General features: G+C 35.5%; 1 pseudogene across 1 annotated transcript; it reads left to right on the top strand.

The window, feature by feature from the left end:
- The first annotated feature begins 4,603 nt into the window (after positions 1–4,603).
- On the top strand, positions 4,604–5,256 carry LOC105811832 (annotated as a pseudogene). Its single transcript, XR_001137572.1, has one exon. The product of XR_001137572.1 is annotated as a nascent polypeptide-associated complex subunit alpha pseudogene (transcript).
- The last annotated feature ends 5,933 nt before the right edge of the window (positions 5,257–11,189 follow it).

Raw genomic sequence — 11,189 nt, 5'->3', positions numbered from 1 at the left:
TTCTGTTGGGGTTGATTTCTGTTTTTATTCCACTGTGATCTGAGAAGATGCATGGTATGATTTCTATTTTGTTAGATTTTTTGAGACATGCTTTGTGTCTTAGAATATGGTCAATCTCAGAGAATGTCCCATGAGCTGATAAGAAGATCGTGTATTGAGTGGTTTTTCAGTAGAATGTCTTGTAAATGTTAGTGAAGCCCCTTTGTTCTAGAGTTCTGTTTAAGTCCATTATTTGTTTGTTAATTTTCTGTTTGGAGTATCTGTCCTGTGCTGTCAGTGGAGTGTTGAACTCTCCAACTATTATGGTGTTGCTGTCTATCAATTTGTTTAGATCAAGTAGAATTTGCTTTATGAATCCTCTGCACCTAAGTTGGGTGCATACATATTTAGAATTGTTATGTTTTCTTGTTCAACTGTACCCTTCACCATCATATAGTGACCCCCCTTTGTGTTTCATTAGTTTTGTTGATTTAAAACCTAGTTGTCTCAGATCAAAACTGTCACAGCAGCCTTCTTTTGGCTTCCATTTTCTTGAAATAGTGATTTCCACCCCTTTACTTTGAGTCTAAATGCATCCTTGCAGGTTAGATGCATTTCCTGGAGACAGAAGATGCTTGGCTTGTTTTCTTTTGTGCATTCGGCCAGTCTATGTCTCTTGAGAGGGATATTCAGACCATTCACATTGATTGAGAGAACCGATAAGTGGGGTTAATTACTGTTCATTCTGTTGGGTTCCATTTTGTTGCTTTGGTTTCTCCCTTGAGTCATTGTGCAATCTAGCCTTTGATCTCTAATTTTTGAGTGGTTTCACATTCGAGAGTTTTTATTGTGCTGATCCTTGTGTAATTCTCTTTTGAGTACTTCTTGGAGAGCTGGTCTTGTCTTGGTGAATTCCCTCAGTCTTTGCTTATCTGAGAATGACTTTATTTCTCCTTCATATATGAAACTTAGTTTTGCAGGGTACAAGATTCTAGGCTGGGCATTATTCTGTTTCAGAAGAGTGAGAATGGGGCCCCAGTCTCTTCTTGCTTGTAGGGTTTCAGTTGAGAAATCTGGCGTTATTCTGATGGGCTTTCCTTTGTATGTTACTTGTTTCTTTTGCCTTACAGCTCGTAGAAGGGCCTCTTTAGTGGCTATTTTGGTCAATCTGATGACTGCGTGATGTGGTGTCTTCCTATTTGCATTGAATCTCCCTGGGGTCCGTTGAGCTTCTTGTACCTGTATATCTAGATTTATAGCAAGGCCTGGAAAATTCTCCTCTATTAATTCTTCAAATAGCTTATCCAGCCCTTGAGTGTTTTCTTCTTCACCTTCCGGAACCCCTGTCACCCTCAGGTTCGGTTTTTTCACTTAATCCCACATTTCTTGTAGGCTTATTTCTTTTCTCTTAATTTTCTGCTCAATGTCTGTGACTGACTTATTTAATGGGAAGGAGTTGTCTTCAGGCTCTCAGATTCTTTCTTCTGTTTGCTCTACCCTGTTCTTGAGGCTTTCCATGGTGTTTTGTAGTCCCCTGTATAAGTCCTTTATTTCCAGGAGATCGGTTAGATTTTTCTTTAATATTTCAATTTCTTTAGTGAATTTTTCTTCCATGTCCTGGATTTTTTTTGTGGTTTCTTTGTTTTCGTTATCCATTTTTTTTTGCATATCACTGAGTTTTCTTACAATCTTCTTCTGTCATTTTAGTGTTCTGAGATTGGTTAATGTCCATTGCTGGGGAGCTGTTGTTCCTCTTTGGGGATGTGTTTTCCGTTTGAGTCTTCATACTTCCAGAATTCTTTCGCTTTTTTCTTCCCATCTCGATCAGGTGTTCCTTCTTGCCTTTAGATTTTCATTTGGCTAATGAGACTAAACGCCCTGTTTAGTCTCTCAATCAGTTTGTGGTGTTTGTGGGTGAGATTCGACCACACCCTTTATGATGAATCAGTAGTAGTAAAAGGGTGCAGTAAAAGGGTGTGCATGATGACCTCCTTATCAGTAGGTGGCACTTGCAGGAAGGAGCGAGCTGCAGTGCTGTTTTGGGGTCCTCTAGCTAGCTGTTATTCCTCTAGAGAGGCCCTGTTGTGCCTCGGGTGGTGGGTGGGCCCCTCTATCATAACGTTTTGACTAGTATAACTTTGTAATATAATTTGAAACCACCAGGATGATGACTCTAACTTTCTTTTTTTTGATCAAGATTGCTATAGCTATTCAGGGTCTTTTGTTATTCCATACAAATTTTAGGATTGTTTTCTATTTCTATGAAGAATAGTGTTGGAATTTTGATAGGCATTGCATTGAATCTGTAGATCACTTGGGCACTGTGGACATTTCGACAATATTAATTTTTCTGATCCTTGCACACAGAATATCTTTTCATTTATTTGTGTCGTTTTCAATTTCTTTTAGAAATATTTTATATTTTTCAGGGTGCAGATTTTTTATCCCTTTGGTTTAATGTATTCTTGTTTTATTCTTTTTGATGCTATTTAAGTGGGATTGTTTTCTTAATTTTTTTGGGGGGTAGTTTATTGCACTTTGGCAATGGAACTGACTTTCATATGCTAATTTTGAATCCTTCAACATTACTTAATTTGTTTATTAATTCTGACAGTTTTTAGTGGAAATTTCAGTGTTTTATATGTAAGATGATGTAACTTGCAAACAGAGTGCTATAGTCTGAATGTTTTTGTCCCCTTGAAACTCATATGTTAAAATCCACACTCCAACATGATGGGATGGGAAGTGGGGCCTTTAAGAGCTGATTAGATCATGGAGGCAGAGCCATCATGAATGGGATTAATGCTCTCATAAAACAGTCCCTAGAGAGACTCCTCACCCTTTCCACCATGTGAAGATACAATGAGAAGGTGCCATCTGTGAGGAAACTGGTCCTCAGCAGATACTGAATATGCCTTGATCTTGCATTTTCCTATCTCCACAACTATGTAAAATAAATTTCTATTGTTTATAAGCTACCTAATTTATAGTATTTTGTTATAACAGCCCAAATGGACTAAGACAGAGAGATAATTTTATTTTTTCTTTTCTGAATTGGATGCCTTTATTTATTTTTCTTATCTAATTGCTCTGGCTAGAATTTCCAGTTCCATGTTGAATAGAAATGGCAGAATGGGCACTCTTGATTTGTTCCTGATCTTAGAAGAAAAGCTATCAGCTTTTACTGTTGAGTATGATGTAAGCTGGGAGTGTGTTGTAAATGGCCTTTCTTGTGGTGAGGTGCGTTACTTCTATAAATGATTGGTTGAGAGTTTATATCATGAAAAATGCTGAATTATTTCAAATGCTGTATCTGCATCTATTGAGATGATAATATGATTTTTATGATTCATTCCATTAAAGTGATATATCATATTTAGAGATTTGCAAATGTTGGACCATCCTTGCATTTCAGGGTAAATCCCCCTTGATCATGGTATATTATCCTTTAATGTGCTGTTGAATTTAGTTTGCACATATTTTATTGAGGAATTTTGCCTCTAGGCTCATCAGGGATGTTGGCCTATAATTTTCTTTTCTCGTAGGGTCCTTGACTGTCTTGGATATCAAAGTAATGCTGGCCTCAGAAAGTAAATTTGGAAGTGTTTTCTTCTCTTCTGGAGAGAAGTACTGATATTAATCCTGGAGAAGTATTGATATTAATTCTTTAAAATAATATATTGTAGACTTCACTAGTGAAGCTGTCAGATCTTGGACTTTTCTTTTTTGCAAGTTTTCTGATTACAGATTCAGTCTCCTTACTCCTTATTGGTCTCCTCAGGTTTTCTCTTTCTTCATGTTTCATTATATTTTCAGGAATTTATCCATTTCTTCTCGCCTATCCAATGTGTTGGCATATAATTGTTCATAGTAGTCTCTTATAATTCTTTGTATTTCTGTCGTATTGGTTGTAATGTCTCCTCTTTGGTTTGTGATTTTATTTCTTTGAATCGTCTCTCTGATTTTCTTATTTAGTCTTGCTAAAGGTTTGTTGATTGGTTTAACTTTTTAAAAAGCCAACTTTTAGTGTCATCGATCTTTTCTATTGTTTTCTAGTGTCAATTTATTTCTGGTCTGTATTATTTTTTCTTTCTACAAACTTTGGGCTTTGTTTTTCTTTTTCTGCTTCCTGGTGGTGTAACGTTATGTTGTTTATTTGATAGCTTTCTTTTTTCTTTATGTAGGCATTTACCCCTATAAACTTTCCTTTTTTCTTTTTTTATTTCAGCATATTATGGGGGTACAGATGTTTAGGTTACGTATATTGCCCTTCCCCCCTTCCCCCCAATAAACTTTCCTTTTAACTTCTTTTTCTGCATCTCATAAGTTTTGTTATATTGTGTTTCCATTTTCTTTTGTCTCAAGATATTTTGTAAATTTTTCTTTTTATTTAGTTTTTGATCCATTTGTTGTTGATGAGCATGTTGTTTGATTTCCACACATTTGTGATTTTTTCTGTTTTATTCTTGTTATTGACTTCTACTTGCAGAACATTGTGGTTGGAAAAGAAGATTACCAGTTCAGCCCTCTTGAATGTGTAAAGACTGGTTTTGTAGCCCAATACAAGATCCTGGGGGCTTGCTCTCTTTCTGCGGCCACCTTGGTTCCGCGTTCCTTACATAAAATGCCAGGTGAAGCCACAGAAACCGTCCCTGCTACAGAGTAGGAGTTGCCACATCCTCAGGCTCAGACAGGGTCTGGAACAGAATCTGACAGTGATGAATCAGTACCAGAACTCGAGGAACAAGATTCCACACAAGCAACCACACAACAAGCACAGCTGGCAGCAGAAGCTGAAATCGATGAAGAACCAATCAGTAAAGAAAAACAGAGTCGGAGTGAAAAGAAGGCTCGGAAGGCTGTGTCCAAACTGGGCCTTTGACAGGTTACAGGGGTTATTAGAGTCACTATCTGGAAATCTAAGAATATCCTCTTTGTCATCACAAAACCAGATGTCTGCAAGAGCCCAGCTTCAGATACCTATATAGTTTTTGGGGAAGCCAAGATCGAGGATTTATCTCAGCAGTCACAGCTAGCAGCTGCTGAGAAATTCAAAGTTCAAGGTGAAGCTGTTTCAGACATTCAAGAAAGCTCACAGACTCCAACTGTACAAGAGGAGAGTGAAGAGGAAGAGGTCGATGAAACAGGTGTGGACGTTAAAGACTTAGAATTGGTCATGTGACAGGCACATGTGTCGAGAGAGCAAAGGCAGTAGTCTAAGCCTTGAAGAACAACAGCAATGATATTGTAAATGCTATTATGGAATCAACAATGTAACCATCTGAAAACAAGGACTCTTTTTGGTGTTTCGAAAGAGTAACTGCAGCTTGGTTTGAAATTTATACTGTTTCTATAATTAATAAGGTTATGGCTTCTTGTTGGATGAAAAAAAAAAGATCCTGGAGAATGTTTTGTGTGTGCTTGAAAAGAATTTGTATTTTGCTGCTGTTGGATGGAATATTCTGTATATGTCTATAAGGTCCAATTGGTCTAAAATGTAGCTCAATTCTAATGTTTACTTACTGATTTTATATCTGGCTGGTTTATCCATTGTTGAAAGTATTGTATTGCTGTCCATTTCTCCCTTCAGATCTGGTAATATCTGAATTATATATTTAGGGGCTCTCATATTGGGCACATATATATTTACAATTGTGTTATCCTTTTGATAAATTTACCTCTTTATCCTTATGTAATGAACTTCTCTATGACTTGTTACAGTTTTTCATTTAAAGTATATCTTGTCTAACTACCTCTGCTCTTTTTCAGTTTCCATTTGCATAAAATAGCTTTTTCTGTCTCTTCACTTTCAGTCTATATGTTTCTTTAAAGTCAGAGTGAGTCTCTTATAGGCAGCATTAGTCATTATCTGCTTCTTTTTTAATCCATTATGCCACTCTTTGTCTTTTGATTTGAGAATTTGATCTAAATACATTTATAGTGATTATTTGTAGATAAAAACTTGCCATTTTATTCATTGTTTTATGTTTGTGTTGTATATCCTTTGTTTCTTTTATTCTCTCTTGCTATCTTCCTTTCTGATTTGATTATTATCTCTAATGATATGCTTTGATTCCTTTCTCTTTTTATCTTTTGTGTATCTACTGTAGTTTTTGCATTGTGGTTCTCAAGAGGATTTCATAAAATATCTTCTAGTTATAACAGTCTACAAGTTATAAGAGTCTTATAGTTTTAGGTGATAGCATAATTTCAATCACATACAAAAACTCTCTACTTTTACCCCCCACCTCCATATTGTGTTTATGTTTGTCCCCACCCCCACTATTATACAACTAGTGACTTTTAATTGAAGTCAATGCTTATTCACCATTCCAAAAGTCTCTCTTTGTCTTTGATTTTTTATAATTTAGTTATAATATGTCTTGATAAAGTCTTCTGTGGCTTGAGCCTTGTTTGGAAAGCTTTGAGCTTCACTTACTTGGATACTCATAACTCTCTCCAGATTTGAGAAATTTTCAACCATTGTTTTTGTTTAAATAGTCTACTTTTTCTATCTTCTTCTTCCTTAACTCCTATCATATTGATTTAGCTCTCTTCGTTCGGTCCTAATTATCATAAACTTTCTTCATTCATTTTCCTTCTTTTTTCCTTTTTCTTCTCTGACTGGCTATTTTCAAATGAACTGTCCTAGAGTATACACATTCTTTATTCTGTTTGATCAAGTCTGTTGTTGACATTCTTAATTGTGATCTTCATTTCATTTATTGTAGTCCTCATCTCTAGTATTTATGTTGATTGTTTACTATGATTTTTATCTTTTTATCAAACTACTTATTTTAAGTATTGGTTTTCTGATTTCATTGAGTTATCTATTTGTGCTTTCTTGTTGCTTGCTGAACTTCCTTAAAACAATTATTTTGAATTGTTTTTCAGGCAACTCATTGGTCCCCATTTCTTTTTTTTTTTTTTGGTTCCTTGAAGTCTTATGTTGTTGTCTTTGCATTTGAAGAAAGAATTATTTTCTCGAGTTTTTACTGGTTAACTTTGTGAGAGAAACACCTTCATCAATCAGCCAGGCCAGGATCCTGAGGCACTTAGATGTGTTCTATGAATGTGCCTACTCCGGTTCTCTTGTTCCTTCCTTGAGGGGAGGGAGATTAAGATTCTATGCTTTTTATCTTTCTTTCTCCCTTCCTTCCTTCTTCCCTTCCTCCCACCCTCCTTTCTTTCCTTTCTTCCTTCTTCCTTTTAGTTACAGCTAATCCCTATTGAGAGTTAGATTATTTTAAGATAAGATTTTCCAGAGCCATTAGAAAGCCAGCTAATATAAATACATTGCTAACTTGTAGGAGGGAAAGATTTTTGTGTAGACTAGCCCTATTCACCCTCCCTTTCACGTGTGAGGATGAGACACATCCTTTGCCTTTAATACCAACAACAATTGAATAACTTAAGGTTTGCAGCCTGGCAGCAACTTTGGAAAGATTGCCTCCCATACCTACAAAAAAGGGTGAGAAGAAAGAAGTCCTCATACTGATAACATTCACAATTTTTATCCTTAAAGTAAATTTATACTTAGCACAAATATAATGAACAACTCCTACTGTGAAAGAAAGTATTCTTTCAATAGATTGGTTACTACTTCCAAGATGCTTTATTTTAGAATATCAATATTTGCTTTAAAAGGAAAAAAAACTTGTAATATAACCCTTGTTATGTATTATAAAGTAAACGGATCAAAGAAACTGATTTGCATGCAAATAATGGTAGGGACCTCTGAGTTCTTTGATGCTGGTAATTTTTTTTCCAAAGGGTATTGCATATTCTGTACATGGCCCAAAAGGCAAAATCCTATCAGGTTAGTAGTTCCTTCCTTCCTTTTTTTGCTTTAACTAAATACTAACATTATTAATACTTTACCATTATAAAAACACTTTCTGATGTTTATGAAGCACTTTTACCTGACATAGGCTCTCCTTCAGGCATATTGGCAATGTTCAGAATAGTCAATTTGGTTGTTTAGGCTCTCATCTATTAAGAAAATAGCAATTTTTTCTCCCTTTCATGGTCTGGTTAAAAAGTTTCCTCCTCACAGCTGTGAACCTTCTGCCTCAGCATTTTATATTCATGAGTTTGATACTAATGTTGTTTCTCAGTACAGTAAATGAGAGTTCATTAATTCCTATCAAATAAGTAAATGTGCTCTTTTCAAAACTACTTATTGTAGGTGAAAAAAAGAAAAAGATTTCTGCTGAAAATACTAGATAGCTATACTAAGCTTGCCTGATTGATTATTGGAAAAAGAGATACAGTCATACCTCAGATATTGCAGGTTTGCTTCCAGACCACTGCAATAAAGTGAATAGTCCAATAAAGCAAACCACACAAATTTTTTGGTTTCCCAGTGCATATAAAAGTGATGTTTACACTATTCTGTAGTCTATTAAGTGTATTATAGCATTATGTGTAAAAGAACAATGTACATACCTTAATTAAAAAAAATATTTTATTGTTAAAAATGCCAATGATCCTTGGCATCTTGAGTGAGTCATAATCTTTTTGCCAGGGGAGGGTCTTACCTCAGTGTTGATGGCTGCTGACTGATCAGGGTGATGGTTGCTAAAGGTGGGGGTGGCTGTGGCAATTTTTTATAATAAGATAACAATGAAGTTTGCCCCATCATATGACTCTCTTTCACAAAAGATTTCTCTGTAGAATGTAATGTTTTTTGATAGCATTTTACCTAGAGTAGAACATTCAGAATTAGAGTAAATCTCCTCAAACCTTGCCATTGCTTTATCAACTAAGTTTATGTAATGTTCTAAATCCTTTGTTGTCATTTCAAGGATGTTCACAGCATCTTCACCAGAAGTAGAGTTTATCTTAAGAAATCACTTTTTTTGCTCATTGATAAGAAGCAATTCATCATTTGTTAAAGTTTTATCATCAGATTGCAGCAATTTAGTCACCTCGTCAGGCTCCACTTTTATTTTAGTTCTCTTGCTATTTCCACCACTTCAGTTATTTCCTCCACTGAAATCTTGAACCCTTCAAAGTCATCCATGAGGGTTGGAATCAATTTCTTCCAACTCCTGTTAATATTGATATTTTGACCTCCTCCCAGAATTGTTAATGTTCTTAATGGCTTATAGAATGGTGAATCATTTTCAGAAGGTTTTCAATTTACTTTGACCAGGAATCACTAACTTTGGCAGCTATAGCCTACAAAATATAATTCTTAAATATTAAGATTTGAAAGTAAAAATTACTCCTGATCCATGGGCTGTAGAATGGATGTTGTGTTAGCAGATAGGAAAACAACATAAATCTCTTTGTACAACTCCACCAGATTCCTTGGGTGACCAGGTGTATTGTCAATGAGTAGCAATATTTTGAAAATAATATTTTTTTCTGAGCAATATGTTTCAACAGTGGGCTTCAAATACTCAGTAAACCATACTGTAAACAGATGTGCTGCCATCCAGGCTTTGTTGTTCCATTTATAGCACACAGGGAGAATAGATTTAGCATATTTCTTAAGGGCCCTAGGATTTTTGGAATGGTGAATGAGCATTGATTCAACTAAAAGTCACGTCACTAATAGTAATAGCCCCTAACAAGACAGTCAGCTTGTCCCTTGAAGTTTTGAAGCCAGGCATTGACTTCTCCTTTCTAGCTATGAAAGTCCTAGATGGCATCTTTTTCCAATGTAAGGGTAGTTCATCTACATCGAAAATCTATTGTTTGGTGTAGCCAACTTCATCAATTATTTTAGCTAGATCTTCTGAATAAATTGCTGCAGCTTCTCTGTCAGCACTTAATGCTTCATCTTGCACTAAGTTACGGAGACAGCTTTTTTCCTTCAACGTCATGAACCAACCTCTGCTAGCTTCCAAATTTTCTTCTGTAGCTTCCTCACCTCTCTCAGCCTTCACAAATTGAAGAGAACTGTGACCATACTCTAAGTTAGGCTATAGCTTAAAGGTATTCCTGGTTTAAGGAATACCAGGAATGGTATTGTGACTGGTTTGATCTATCTAGACCACTAAAACTTTCTGATATCAGCAATAAGCCTGTTTCACCCTCTTATGGGTTGTATGTTCCCTGGAGTAGCATTTTTAATTTCCCTTAAGAACTTTTCCTTTGCATTCCCAACTTGGCTAACTCTTTGGCACAAGAGGCCTAGCTTTCGGTCTATCTCAACTTTAAACATGTCTTCCTCACTAAGCTAATCATTTCTAGCTTTTGATTTAAAGTGTGAGATGCACAACTCTTCCTTTCACTCAAACCTTTAGAGACCACTGTGGGGTTATTAACTGGCCTAATTTTAGTACTGTTGTGTCTCAGGAAATAAGGAGGCCGAAGGAGAGGGAGAGAGACAGGAGAATAGCCAGTCGGTGGAGCAATCAGAACACAACAACATTTACAGATTAAGTTTGCTGTCTTATATGAGTGCTATTCAGGGTACTCCCAAAGGATTATAATAGTAACATCAAAGATCACCGATCGCAAATCACTGTAACAGATACAATAATGAAATAGTTTGAAATACAATGAGAATTACCAAAATGGCACACAGAGATGTAAAGTAAGCACATGCTGTTGGAAATATGGTGCTGATAGTCTTGCTAGATGCAGGGTTGCCAAAAACCTTTAATTTGTAAAAAAAAAAAATACTATATCTGCGAAGTGCAATAAAGTGAAGTGCAATAAAATGAGGTGTGTCTCTGTGTGTGTGTATACATACAATATACACACACAAAAAATATATATGCATATGTATTAAATATATACATATATTTAATACAAATATATGTATTAAATATACAAATATATGCGTACACAATTTTATCATCTTATCTACATCTTTATTATGTGAAATCTGAAACACAAGAGCAGAGGTGACACTGAAATGAATTCCTATGTTTCTGTTTCCCAGCTTTGACAATGATCAACTCATGGCAACCTGTTTCTTCTTTTTTCCCTACTCTGTTTATTTTCCCAGATTATACTGAAGTAAATCCCAGACAGTTAATATCATTCATAAATCTTTCAATATATATTTTTAAATATAAGGACTATTAAAAACCATATCTACAATACCACACTCCTCCCTAAAAGTTAGCAACAATGGAAGTTTATTTAATATAGGCAGCTTCTAAGCAACTAACTATGTTAAAATGTTTCCTTCCTAAGTCATCTTGCAGAAATTTTCACCCAAAATTACAATCTTAGGATGCTGATTTGGC

The sequence above is a fragment of the Propithecus coquereli genome, unplaced genomic scaffold (assembly GCF_000956105.1).
Source record: "Propithecus coquereli isolate 6110/MARCELLA unplaced genomic scaffold, Pcoq_1.0 Scaffold240, whole genome shotgun sequence".
Classification (NCBI taxonomy): domain Eukaryota; kingdom Metazoa; phylum Chordata; class Mammalia; order Primates; family Indriidae; genus Propithecus; species Propithecus coquereli.
This window is presented reverse-complemented; position numbering and strand designations above follow the sequence as displayed.